This window comes from Papaver somniferum, chromosome 8, assembly GCF_003573695.1.
Source record: "Papaver somniferum cultivar HN1 chromosome 8, ASM357369v1, whole genome shotgun sequence".
In the NCBI taxonomy this organism is placed as follows: Eukaryota; Viridiplantae; Streptophyta; class Magnoliopsida; order Ranunculales; family Papaveraceae; genus Papaver; species Papaver somniferum.
In genome coordinates this window covers 134,433,620-134,448,633 of record NC_039365.1, presented here as the reverse complement: position 1 = coordinate 134,448,633, position 15,014 = coordinate 134,433,620, and positions in this window count along the sequence as shown.

The following is a 15,014-nucleotide window of genomic DNA, read 5'->3' as shown; positions in this document are numbered from 1 at the left end:
TATCTTTAAAGATATGAACTCAACAATAACGAGTCTTGTATAATCTTAATCAATAAGGGATTAGACTATATAAATTAATTACATACTATATTTGATATTCTTATTATAAAGATAAACAATATAACGCGGAGTAACACAAGTCGCCGAAATTTTGTTACAGAGGAAAATTGCGTTGGCAGAAAAACCCTTGGACCTCGTCGAGCTTTAAACACCACGGTGTATTAAACCGTTACAAACACTAGCCTAGTATGAGACTTCAAACTGGACTATAGTTGAGACCGAAATCACCCTCCAAGCAATTCAACCTCAGTCGTTGATAGACACATTTTTGTGTCTCATTTATCTCAACTTTATATATTGATAGTGCTCATTTTTTTTACTTATGTACTTTTATGTGTGTATACGTGTTTTTGGGAAATAAACATTTTTGGAAAAATTAGCTCGAAAAGTGATAACGCACCCGAAAAATTACTGAAGGCACTCCATGACATGTGCTAAAGGGACCCAGCAAGGGATAGGGGGCACCTTTTTCTTTTCAATTTTGAATTCGGAAAAATGGCAGGAAAACTGGTTTTAAACGGGCTGAATTAAGGTTCGAGTTTTGGATGAGTTTTTGAGAGATTCAAATTGTTGATTTTCATGGGTTGGACTTGTTATGGTTGTAAAATGCTGGTATGGGTGTTTGATTGTGCTGAATTTGGTTGGAAAATTAGATTTTTGATAAAACGGAGGAGACTTTCACGGGATTCTGTTTGTTTGTTTTTTGGAAATTCTGTGAGACTAAAGGGAATATAGGCTTTCCTTAAGATACATATATACCTAATATAGAGTTTAGAAGGATTAAGACATCTCAGAAACGCGTAAATCAGGATGAAAGAAATTATTGTCGTGACTTGCACGAAAAGAAAAACATATAATTAATCAGGTTTTCTAGGTTTATGTGATGTACAAAAGGACGAGTCGAGTTCCAGGGAGGGCTACACAAGTTTATAAGAAGTTTGGGGAAGTTTAGAAGAGCACAGAGGAATAAATCACAAGTTGCAGAAAATTCTTTCTGTTGTTGCTGCTGAAAAACAAGAAAAACAAAGACGAAGCAGTGAGTATTCTTTCTTTTCCCTTGAAAAACTGTTGCTTTTGCGGCACATCTCTTGTATTGTTTTCTATGTAACAGTGAGTCCGCAACACTTATATCCATTACAGACTCTATATGTTAGCACTTTTACCTCTTTTGAACACTTTTGAGCTATGAACTATGTAGATGGGGGAAAACGATTTGCTGGTTTTTATGGAATTGAGGAGACGACCATGCGGAGAAGACTCCTTGAACTGAGCGAAATGTTTAACCTCACACAGATGCACTGCAGGAAGGGAGTACTTTAAGTTCGATAGATCAATCTGTAGTACTCTGGCCTAAACCGAGACAATGGCCGTTCCAGAGTCAATTCGGTCACAAGAGAGGATGGGTCGATCTGTAAGAAGGAAGCTGAGAAATGTGCGAGATCAATGGTGATCGAAGATTGTAGGTGTGTTGTATATTCTGTGTGAAGAAATAAGATAAGTTCTGATTGATTGAATTTGCTCTGTTGAGAGTAATTACTCAGACGTTGAGTTCTTAATCTCTTGTTGTCTATTTTACGAAAGATTGTCTTGTTTTTCAATCATGATTCAGAGACTTATTTATATTGCTAGAATTTTAAACACCTTGATCCCATGAAGTGTGAGAGTTGCTGGAGTCAAAGAGTGGGGAAGTGGAAATCGTGTTAAAACCAGTTGCTCATCGTGCGGAGACTTGGTTGATTTTACATCCACTACTTTTCTAACTCCTCAAACTGATTGCACGACTTGCTCACATTCTCAACGTGTGTATGAACACACGTGCCATAGACCACCAGACCAAAACCCTAGTTAATATCCCCTCATGTGACACGATTGATGTCTCGTGATTGTGGAGTCTGCAAGGCAGACGTGTATTCAGTTAGTCAGTTGCTGGCTTTTATGGGACGATGAGTCCTTGTATTGCTGAGTCGAACGTGATTTGCAAATATTCTAAGACCCATGAATTCAACGTGTCTGTTGAGACAGATGTATAATTCTCGAGTAAATATTGATAGTTAAGGTGCACAAATATTGCTCATTCGATGGATTGTTGGATATTGATTGTTGAACCAATATTCCTTACTCTAAGCAAATATTGCTCGTTTGATGAATTATTGGTAACAGAACCAAATAAAATATTAATTTAGAATACTGGCAACTGAACCAAGTATAATTAATTAAAATGTTGATCACGGGATCAACATAAAATTATTAGTGTTTGAATCTGCTCAGAATTATGTTTTGCGGAGCTTTGGATTCGAAACCCTAATTTTGATCAATTGCTGATCAATTAATGAATTGTTGAAAATCAACCGCGGAGTGAAGGAGGAACCGGCTACATGGGATGATGAGTCGACCATGTAACTCCCAGATGTTCAAGTGAGCAAAATACCAAAGTCTCTTGAAGACCAGCTGGTGAAAAGATGATTAAATGCTGGTTTAATCTTTCATTAAAATAATGTTCGTCTGAACCTTAGGTGATAAAACCTAATAAATTATGAAAAGATGAAGGACCGACCAAGGGGTCATGAAACCTGCCCTGGTTGGTCATGGGACCGACTGACGATCGTTTTATGAAATTCCAAGTTGTTTGGAAGAGTTTGAACCTAATGTGAACAAATTAGGTCAAATGATGAAAATATGTGGGACCGGTCTCTTGAAGGCCAAAGAGCCAACAATATGCTCATGTCACCAAAGTGTTCGTGTCTCAGTTCTGAGACTTTTGACATTTTCTGATGCGCATTTGAGCAACATTTGAGAAAATATGAAGAATTCAGGGTTTTGGTGAAACTGAGAAATTTCCATGAGACAATGGAAATAATAAATAAAATAAGGGATTACAAGGTGTGGGACCGACCACGGCTAGGGCATGGCCGACCGGCTAGCGAGCCCGGTCCAGTGACACCTTTCCCAATTTTATGTAATTCCCTTGATGTGAAGGTACCATGAAATTGAGGAGTTTCATAAGGTTAAGGAATTTCCACGAGATGATGGAAATAATAATAATAAAATAAGGAATCATGAAGTGTGGGACCAGCTATGGCCAAGGCATGACCGGCAGGCCAATAAGCCCGGTCCCATGGCACTTTTCCTAATTTTATATTATTTTCATATGCTATAAAATACAATATTCTCAGTTAGAGGTTCTTGCGGCATGAGCTTTCATGCTTCGATGAGAGACATGAGCCTCAATACTCATTTGATTGCTGGATCAGGAGCATGTATAATTATGGTTTTATGATTTTAGCCTTTGTCGAAAATCCACCATCTAAATTAAGTCCCCTGCTTAGTGAGGGACAGTCATGTCTCTCAGTCATCACTGGATGGTGATTTTCTAGTCATAAACGAAATAAGTAATTGAACTTAGTCGTAAGATAAGATGTTACCAGATTTTCGATTGTACGAGCGAAACATGGCTTGAACGAAGATCCCAGTGGCATGATAGAGCATTGTCTAACGAGCGTAAAGTGGTGTAGCACCGCTGATTTGGTGATGGAACCTTGGTCGGTTTAGAATTCATGGATCTGGGCCTAAGAAAGGAATCCGTTTTAGCGCGAACGTTCGTTTGTTCGTTAGTTTAAGAAACAAACAAAATAGACCTGAGTCTAATGATAAAATTTTTGTCTATGAGCTTTCACGAGAAACAAAATTTTATTTTTTAAATATGTGAGATTTCACAAAGTGGAATAAACTCTCGTTTCAAAGGGTACGAGAGATTTTTTTTTTTTTTTGAACAGACGTGCGTCTGTTAGTAATAAAATTTTGTTTATGAGTTTTCATGAAATTTTTTATCTTCGAACTTTCAGAGATCTTTGAAAATATATTCCCGCTTCAAAGACAGATGCTCGCGCGAGGGAGCGAAATATATATATATATATATATATATATATGTTATTTTTCAAACTTACGTGAGTTTCACATTAAATATATATATATATATATATATATATATATTTGTAAAACCAATGTTTTGATTTTGAACAACTGTTGAAAGTAGACAATTATACATGGTAAAAATAATGCATGTATGTAAGTTTTCACAATTGTAGAATGGACGTCTGTCCAATTTTTGAAAAACCAATGGATGCTAAAATTCACGTGGGTTGTTCACGGTTTTATGAAAATCAAGTCATGATTTTGAATAATGAATTTTCCTCGTCTTTGCAGGTTTGAAGGAACGAGCAAGTTTTTGAAATTCTGACGTTATAATCACTACAGCTAGTGAAATTGTAGATAGGTAAGAGTTGGATTGTTACCATTTTTGTTACGCGTTTGTTATTGGTATATCTATGACTTCGTGTCTTTTGCATCAGATAGTGGTGACTTTTGGTTACATCCACTCTTCTAGCTCTTCCGGGGAACGCTCCAGAAATACCAAGTCAAAGATCAGATGTTCATGCCGAGGTGAATCAACCTTTCAGAGACGCTGGAAAGATGATACAGTGTATGTCTCTCGAGCATCTGAGAGTCGTCTGTACTAAGATATATGCTTTCTTGGTATTAACAGATGCGGAGAGAAAGCAGAGACGTAATGAAATGTCATAGAAGAATAGAGCTAAGGATGAAAAACTCATATCTCATCAGAAGAAACACCATCGACTTTAGCAAGTAAGACTATCAACTGAAGATGAAGTGCAACCTTGCGTTGATAGTGTATCCCCTGACGTGGATCAATGATGAACTTCGTCATAATTCATCATCAGAAAATTCAGAAGTTAGGTCTTTATTGAAAATGTTGTAGAATCTTCGTCTGATGTCGGATTTTCACGATCTACCCATGTTTCTTTATGCCCAGGAAATTTACAAGCTTTTTAAAGGAGATTTTTGAGTTTTGAGCATGTTTAGGGGCCCAAATAGGCGAAACAGTAAACTTCCAGGAGACTTCCAGAAATTTTTCAGCTGGTATGTAGTCCAATGTTTTGGCCACATATTTTTGCTCGTTTCTCCAATTTCTATGAATTTTGGATATGTTGTGGAGGACATCCATACGAAGAGAATAATATATGTTCTATACCTAGATTCTTCACTAATTTCTCCCAGCTCGCTGCTTTGTGCGTGACAGTGTAAAATCATCTCAGGCGAGCTTGTTGTAAAACACTCATGTTGTGTCTTTAGACCATTCGCTTGTGTCTGGAACGGTTGCTGAAGGATTTTAATGTCATTGATTCATTTGAGATCAGGATCCCTTGATTGATACATGGGCATGGTGCTTGCAGTGCTATCATGTTTCTGTCAGTCGTAGAAACATCACTTCTAAAACCCTGGTCACGGGACCATAACTGAGGTTGCTCTCAAGAGGGGTGATGTAATAACCATGGTTGCATGTCCTGGTGGTATCATTCCTTTTATGATGAATGATTAGAACATGAGAGTCTGGTGTCACGGGTCTTGGACTGTGAAACTGATTATCATGATCAGTGGACTGTCAGTCCCCAGTATTTTGTTAAATCTCTCCTTTTCGTTTCTCTTCTTCTGGCAAGACTTGGATAGAGGACCCAGGTAGAAATATTGATGTAAAGACCTAGGTGGTCTAAGTTGAAGGTACCTTGATGAAGGACTTAGTGGAAAGACCTGGTGGATACCGATCGACTGTGGAAGTTATGAATCTCGTCTAAGAATTGCTGCTTGCATATTGTATGCTCTGGAAGCTGCAGGAACCTCATACGACGTCGAAATTTGATGCTTGACCCCAAATTTTGAAGCTAAGAGACTGAGTTATCTCATGAGACAAGAATCACTCAATTTGGAGTTGTAGAGGCCATCCAACGAAGCGTGCACATTTGTAATTTGTAATCCCGTATAAATTTTTCAGATTTCGTAGACCTGACGGTAAACCCAATTTTTTCAGCTCATATGTCTGATTGATGCGCCCTTTTGGTATGTTATAGAAGAGACATAGAAAAACATCTTCTGTTCAGAAAGAATTGTCCCATTCCCCACTCATTGATACGTTTTTTAAACCCATGGCCTGAAGTGTGTTGTATCTCATTTGTAGAGGTGATGATAACATCTTGTAGAAGACTTGGGATTGTGCCCGCCCATCGTGCAAGCTTCAGAAATACTTTCATTTGAACATATTTCATGTCTACACACCTTGATATGAATCATTAGTGCTTGGAGAAGTCCGCTTCATCGAGCAATACTTCAGAGAATGGTTAATTGTGAAGCCCTGTCTTGAGGATGTTGCTCTTGAGACCGTTGTTGATGCTAGATCACGATTCACATTTCTCCATAAATTCTTGTTGATGCTGAAACCATGAGCGTAGTTCCTCCACATATCCTTGTTGATGCCGATACTATGGTTGGAGTTGCTCAGAGACCGAAAAAGGCTAGAACCATGATTATCGATATAGCCTTTGCTCCTTCATCCAGTGAGTCTTTTACATTCACGAACTAGTTGGTGAGTTGAGCATTCCTAAGATGAAGATGTTCTAGGATTTCAACCAAAATTCTCTTGATTATGACTTTACTGTAAAGTGGCTTCGTCAGGGAATCGATGTTGTTGTGGAAGATAACAGCGGCGGTCTCCATTCTGGATGTGAGGAGAAAAAGTTCCTTGGTCGTGCAATGCTTGTGATGTAGAGAGGTTCCGTTGATGAAGTTTCATGGAATCGCATCAGATTGCAAATTCCAATAAGATCAAGTCCCCAGTGTATGTTAAAGGAGTTTATGCCATTCATGGATGAATGATGTTGCATCTGCTTCAGAAGTATTATCATAGGATAATGAAGAATTAGGCGATTGTAATTTATTTACACTTTGATTGCGCTGGTGTTGAATCGGTGTGTCATCGTCGAGATATTTGTGCTGAAGCTAGATGCGCCGTTATAGGATGTGTACTCTTTAATTGGGAGTACAATTTGAAGGCTTCTTGAGCGTTGAAGCGTCCCTTGAGCATGTCTTAGGTTTGATCGTTTGGGTCCCAACTATCTTCTGTTGATTCAACATTCCTTTAGTCGCGGTAGTGGGATTCAACACTTGTGCAGACATCAGAGCTTTCTGATTTTGTGGCACACATGAACACTCCTGCAAGGCTATGGATAAATGCCCAAATTATTCTTTGCCGTGCTTGAACATCATCTCAGTAATGAATGTCTAAGTGAGATGCTCGATTTGGAGAAATGTCAGATTCAACCACTTGGTAAAATATTGGTGAAGTGAGATTACTCACTTATAGCGTCTTGCAATAGCAGAGATGCTAGTAGAATTGAGTCCCCATGCTAGAATAGCATGTGAGGAAATAAATGACATAGACATGGGAGGAATGAGACTTTCCTGAGTTCAGGACCTTTTGATGAATGTCTATGCATCTTTTGCAGGTTCTTGTTTCAACCTCGTCAAAGTTCGATATTCCTCCAAGTGCTATGATGATGGAACGTCCGCCAAATCTTCTGGATCAGAACTTTCTTCGTTGGAGAGATGTGTAACCAAAGGAGCTTTGTAAGTACCCATCTTTTCAGCGTGGATCCACGCTCGTCTGAAGGACATGTCATATCCTAGATCTTCCCGATTATGTGAAACTTGGTTTCTGTCCAGGTTGAACTTATGTTCACTTTGAGAGTGATGTAGCCATAAGTATTTCTGAGCGTTTCTTCAAGGTCTCTGATTGAGATGGGAGCATGAGTAGATTCTTGTCGAGTGATGCCTGTGGATCCAATGGTTTTCAGTGGAATGTTGTTGATGGCGGTGCCAGCATCGATCAACGTTCTTCCAAATTCGTTTCTTCTGAGATTGACTGTGGTAAGCAGTCCCCAGTCGTACATCTCTTGGTTTGTGGATGGAGGCTCAAGAATTATTTCCGGAATGGACTTTTGGACTCGATGTGGTTCAGTGCTGTGAACATATCTCTCCTTTGTGCCTTCGACAGATAGAGAAATTCACGTTCGACCAAGGATTGAACTGCCTCTTTGATAGGTTGTTCAGAGAGTGTAAAGGTTCTGATTGGGAGAGGATTCTTGTGTACTCCTTCAGTCCCCAGTTGAAGCTATTGTGGATCAACCTTCTCTTTGAAAATGTGCTTCAAAATATTGCAGTTGCTTGTTGGATGATTGATGAATCTATGAAGCTGACAGTACCTGGGATTCTCCATTTCTTCTTCAGTTGGCTCTCTCCTAATGAACGACAATTTGATTGCACTATCTTGAACCAAGACTTCCAGTAACTCGATCACTCTTTCATGAGAAGAGAGAAGTTTGAGTCATCCGATCATTTCCCTGTTCGTTGATGCCGGGTCAAGGTTTGTGCATTTCAAGATTGGTTATCTTTCTTTGGTGCTTTCAGAGGAAGCGTGCTTGCGTTGTGACTCAGATTTCCATTTGCTTCCTTCTGCAACAACATTCGCGGAAGGTTGGAGGTTGTACTATTTGTTGATCAAACGTATGTTACCTCGAGTTTCTCGTGGTTCTTCTGTTTTTGTAGCTTGATCTTTCCAGTAAAGCAGGTGCGGTAGTTATTGATCGCTTAGCTGCTTCATGAAGTTCTGAAAAAGGCTGGAACCGGAGATTTTCCAGTAAATCTCTGTAGACCGGGATCGTTTCGTTGATGCATAAGTCTACAAGTTGCTACTCTGTGACATCTGGGTCGTGGCAATCCAAGGCTTGAACTCTGAACATTTTCACATAGTCATTGGGATATTCATTGCTCCTTTGATACATCCTTCCTAGATCAGAGAGAGTGACTTGCCCTGAAACGAAGAAGTATTTTCTGTAGAAAGCATTAATCATCTCTCCCCAATTGGCGATACTTCCTGGTGCGATGTTGTTGTACCAGGTGTATACTCTGCCTGTCAGAGACTTTGAAAATTCCTTCAAACGGACGACATGGTTGTGCTCAAATTCACCCAGTGATTCCAGAAACCGAGAAACATGCTCTTGAGCATTTCCTGTTACATCATAAAGGGTGAACGTTGGAGAGGTATAACTTTTTGGCGGAGGAATCCTTTGTGTAGCAGCAGGGTACGGAGGTTGGTGACGGTGGACAGAGGACGTCGTATCTATTCCACGATCCTCCAAGAGGCGTTTCAGGGCTTCATGAGTGATGAAACTGCACGTTTCTTTCGCTGGTGGATTGTCTGCAGCCTTAGGAACTTCCTCATCATCTACTACATGGATTGGAGTGACTTCAGGATCAGCAGCGACAGATGTTTCTTTGGCTTTTCCTTTATCTTGAGTTTTCTCTGTTATTTTGTCTGTAAGATTCTTGAGATAATTGCGTAATTCCTTCTGAGTGGCAGCCATGTCAACCTGATTCTTGGCAAGAGTTTCTTGCACCTTCATGAGATCACCTATGGTAGGCATATTTTCTATGACTTCTTCAGGAGACCGTCCGAAGAGAGGATTGTTGATGGCGCCAGTACCGTCGTTTGCAGGGGTGATCACTGGAGCACTAGTATTAGGAGGAGTAGTATTGGCAGGTTGTGTCGGAAGAGTGGTATTAGTGGTACCACTAGAGCTTGCAATTTTAGGGTTGGGTGTTGAGCCCGGGTTGGTAACTGAAACAGACATAAGATCGACCATCTTTGTGAGAACTGAGATTGCAACCGAGAGAATGATCTCCCACTATGGTCGCCAATATGTAAAACGATTTACTGGTTTTTATGGAATTGAGGAGACGACCATGCGGAGGAGACTCCTTGAACTGAGCGAAATGTTTAACCTCACACAGATGCACTGCAAGAAGGGAGTGCTTTGAGTTCGAGAGATCAATCTGTAGGACTCTGGCCTAAACCAAGAAAATGGTCGTTCCAGAATCAATTAGGTCACAAGAGAGGATGGGTCGATCTGTAGGAGGGAAGCTGAGAAATGTGTGAGATCAATGGTGATCGAAGATTGTAGCTGCGTTATGTATTCTGCGCGAAGAAATAAGATAAGTTCTGATTGATTGAATTTGCTCTATCGAGAGCAATTGCTCAGACGTTGAGTTCTTAATCTCTTGTTATCTGTTTTACGAAAGATTGTCTTGTTTTTCAATCATGATTCAGAGACTTATTTATATTGTTAGAATTGTAAACACCTTGATCCCATGAAGTGTGACAGTTGCTGGAGTCAAAGAGTGGGGAAGTGGAAATCGTGTTAAAACCAGTTGCTCATCGTGCAAAGACTTGGTTGATTTTCCATCCACTACTTTGCTAACTCCTCCAACTAATTGCACGACTTTCTCGCATTCTCATCGTGTATGTGCCGTAGACCGCCAGACCAAAACCCTAGTTAATATCCCCCCATGTGACACGATTGATGTCTCGTGATTGTGGAGTCTGCAAGGCAGACGTGTATTCAGTTAGTCAATTGCTAACTTTATGGGACGATGAGTCCTTGTATTGATGAGTCGAACGTGATTTGCAAATGTTCTAAGACTCATGAATTGAACGTGTTTGTTGAGATAGAAGTATAATTCTCGAGTAAATATTGATAGTTAAGGTGAGAAAATATTGCTCATTCGATGGATTGTTGGATATTGATAGTTGAACCAATATTCCTTAGTCTGAGCAAATATTGCTCGTTTGATGAATTATTGGTAACAGGACCAAATAAAATATTAATTTAGAATACTGACAACTGAACCAAGTATAATTAATTAAAATATTGATCACGAGATCAACGTAAAATTATTAGTGTTTGAATCTGCTCAGAATTTTGTTTTGCAGAGCTTTGGATTCGAAACCCTAATTTTGATCAATTGCTGATCAATTGATGATTTGTTGAAAATCAACCGCGGAGTGAAGGAGGGACCGGATACATGGGATGATGAGTCGACCATGTAACGCCCAGATGCTCAAGCGAGCAAAATACCAAAGTCTCTTGAAGACCAGTTGGTGAAAAGATGATTAAATGTTGGTTTAATCCTTCATTAAAATAATGTTCGTCTGAACCTTAGGTGATAAAACCTAATAAATTACGAAGAGATGAAGGACAGACCAAGGGGTCATGAAACCGGCCCTGGTTGGTCATGGGACCGACTGACGATCGTTTTATGAAATTCCAAGTTATTTGGAAGAGTTTGAACCCAATGTGAACAAATTAGGTCAAATGATGAAAATGTGTGGGACCGGCCTTTTGCAAGACAAAGAGCCAACCTTGGTCGGTCAAGGTAATATGCTCATGTCACCAAAGTATTCGTGTCTCAGTTCTGAGAGTTTTGACATTTTCTGATGCGCATTTGAGCAACATTTGAGAAAATATGAAGAACTCAGGGTTTTGGTGAAACTGAGGAATTTCCATGAGACAATGGAAATAATAAATAAAATAAGGGATTACAAGGTGTGGGACCGGCCATGGCTAGGGCATGGCCGGCTAGCGAGCCCGGTCCCGTGACACCTTTCCCAATTTTATGTAATTCCCTTGATGTGAATGAAATACCATGAAATTGAGGAGTTTCATAAGGTTAAGGAATTTCCATGAGATGATGGAAATAATAATAATAAAATAAGGAATCATGAAGTGTGGGACCAGCTGTGGCCAAGGCATGACCGGCCGGCCAATAAGCCCGGTACCATGGCACTTTTCGTAATTTTATATTATTTTCATGATTTTAGGGAAATATCATGAAATCAAGGAGTTTGTTGAAACCAATGAGTTTCCTTGAAGTGAAGGAGTTTCCATGAGATGAAGGAAACAAATAATAATAATAATAATAATAATAATAATAATAATAATAAAATAAGGGCGTGCAGGACCGGCCACGACTAGGGCATGGTCGGCCGGCTAGGGCCTGGTCCCGCGAGTCTTCCCAAATTTTATATCTTTTCCTTGATGTGAAGGAAATATCATGAATTCAAGGAATGTCATGGGATGAAGGAAATAATAATAAAATAATAAGAAATGCAAGGTGTGGGACCGGCCATAACTAGGGCATGACTGGCTGGCTAGTAGGCTTTGTCCCCCGACACCCTTCCTAATTTTTTATTATTTATTCGATACCGAGGAAACACCATGAAGTCGAGGAGTTTTCTTAAGATGAAGGATATTTGTTCAAATGAAAGAATTTTCATGAGATCAAGGAAAATAATAAAAATATAATAAAATATAGAATTGGGCATGGGACTGGCCACGGCGTGACTGGCCGGCCGGTGGGCCCAGTCCCCTAGCGCCTTAGCTAATATTTTAGTATTGTTATTTCTCTTCCTATTTTGCATAGGTTCAATGTTCCTTCGTATTTTGGAATGCTCGTTCGTGCATTCAGGTGCTCGTTAGTACATTATTGCTGAGTACACTTGCACCATTTTGGTTGGGGCTTACTCGATAGGGGCTCAGATGCCCGTACGTTGAATATTTATCACTAACCCAGGGAATTCTGCTGGGAAGAACCACGAATTGAAGTAATGAAATATTATGAAGAACGTCAAATATTTCTGAATATTCAGTTAATGAATTTAAGGATCGTGAATAATTAATTGATGGATCTATACTAGCAAGCATGCTGTCTAGGAGCATTAATTATTTGAGAATTGAGTGATATGAGCTTGTTGAAGCGTCATATTTCCTTTATATAGTCAAGGAAAACATTGTTACATCCTGAGGACATTATTGCTCTATACTAGCAGGCAAGCTGTGTAGGAGCCGTCCAATCGTTCGATTCTATATAGAAATAATTACTGAAATTGCTCAGTATTCATGAATATGCCGTTGCTTCAGTTGAGAGACTACACATCTACATATGCTCTGAGAGATAGTATTCTAAGCCTGAGGTTCTTGCGGCATGAGCTTTCATGCTTCGATGAGAGACATGAGCCTCAATACTCATCTGATTGCTGGATCAGGATCATGTATAATTATGATTTTATGATTTTATCCTTTGTCGAAAATCCACCATCTACAAACTGATATCTTGAGCAAGTGATTAATATGAGGATCTAAACCCCTTTGCTGAGGCGATGGAGGAAGCCATTGTTTCTATAAAAGTGGTATACTTCAGTTTTAATTGATTTTTGTATTTTATTTTATGATTATTTGCATTGAACTAATACTGAATAATTGATTTTATTGAGTAGTTGTGATTTATTTTGATGAATCATGCTTAGCTTAAGATTTTTTATGTTCCATACTTGAGATTTACAATTGTTACTTCGAAAATATACTACAAGCAATATATTAGAATCTCTTTAAACGCAAGAGTTGCATGAATATTGATTAGAATGAATCACTTAATTGGTAAATGGTGGTATCCTAAGTCTCAATGTTTTCTTATAATCTTGATATCAACTTTGTTTTGAGTTTTCTAGTATAATTTGAGTCTAAAAATCATCCTTCACAAATCTGAGAATTAAATCACGTATATACCACTTTTAAAACTATATTAGTCGTGCTCATGTATGACTATGAACCGAACGTGGTTCTACGCACTTGATTCCCTTGGATGACGTCCTTTATAAACCAAGAGTTGCTTCACCCTCAGTGAAGACTTTTGACATATATATGTGTTAGACCACTGCTCGTTCGAACTCGCAAGCGTTGCTATCTCAAGCTTGTTTGTCAAATTTAGTTGTTAAAAACTATAGTCATACTTTCTAGTCTACTTATAGCTATGTCTCGGATTAGGATAGAATGTGTAGTTGAGCTTTAGAAATTCACGGCGTTCATTAATTGAAGACGAAGATCTGCTGAGGAGATCTTGCAGGAATTTCATCAACAAAAGGTATGTGAAAACTAAAACTTATATATCACTCAAAAGTGTATTCTATTTTATCTCCTAATGAGACTAAGTCGTATAGATATATAGACTTTTATATTATACACATTTGATATTTCGAGCTGAGTTTAACTCGATTATCTATTACTCTAATTATGTGTTGGAAGCTTTTTGCTTTATCTACGTTCATCATATTCTTGACGAGTTTAGTCGGAAACAATTTATTTGTTGGAAACTAAATAATAAGTCAAAGATGATCATGTGGAAATTTCCTTGAAACATCTTACATGATTTGTGTGAAACAATCATTTGATGTCGACTCGGAAAGTTTCGTATTGATCATTCGATCACTTGAAAATTACTTATAAGCTAATAGTGTGTGTGAAACAACTATTGTCGTCTTCTAAGGATGTTTCAATGATTGAAATGGGATTTTAAAACAAAAACCTTTGTCTGGATACAACACATTATGCGTACCTAGTATGGAAACTGTTTTGGTATGATTCAGGTCCGGGAACCTTGTTTGGATACCTAGTATGCGAACGTTTTAACTGTTAAAGTCTGGCAACGTTGTTTGCATACTAGTATGCGAACGGTTCTACCTGAGTTAGGTCCGGGACTGCTGTTTGCATACCCTTTTGCAAACGGCTGGACAAGACCAAAGTCCGGAAGCTATAGTTTGCGTACCTGTTTGCAAACTTAGTGGTTAAAGTTCTAAAATCAGTTAAGTATGTTTTTCATACTCTTAATAAAATACATTTATGAATTAAGTAATGCAATCTTTGCAAACTGTGGATTCATGTTCATGAATTGATTCTTATGAATCAATCCGATTTTGATTCAATTGGTTCATATATATTTCTGTAAAATAGTGAACAATTGAACAACTCTATGTGGAACACAATTAGATTCATTTGATTATCTTTCATGATTGATTGATCAACATAGGTAATCTAGAAGTGTTAGATGAATGTGGTTAAAACAAAAGTGTTCATTTGGCTAACTTCGGTTAACTATTAGTGAGCCAACTCAATATACACGTTCATCTACGGTTACCCATATCTAAATGAAGGTATATTTCATTTGTGTGTAACAAGCTAAGACCATCTAATGGTGGAGAGATATTTCTTTGGTTTTAAGCATACTTAGCTCGAGTCTTAAATCGGGTTTTCATCTAACAGTGAATATTCAATGCTTTGTTACTAAGCTATCTTAGCTTTGATTGAAAGCAAACCCTGATTTGAAAGACTACATAAGGGAGAATTATAGCAACTGGAAAACCTAATCCCGGCACT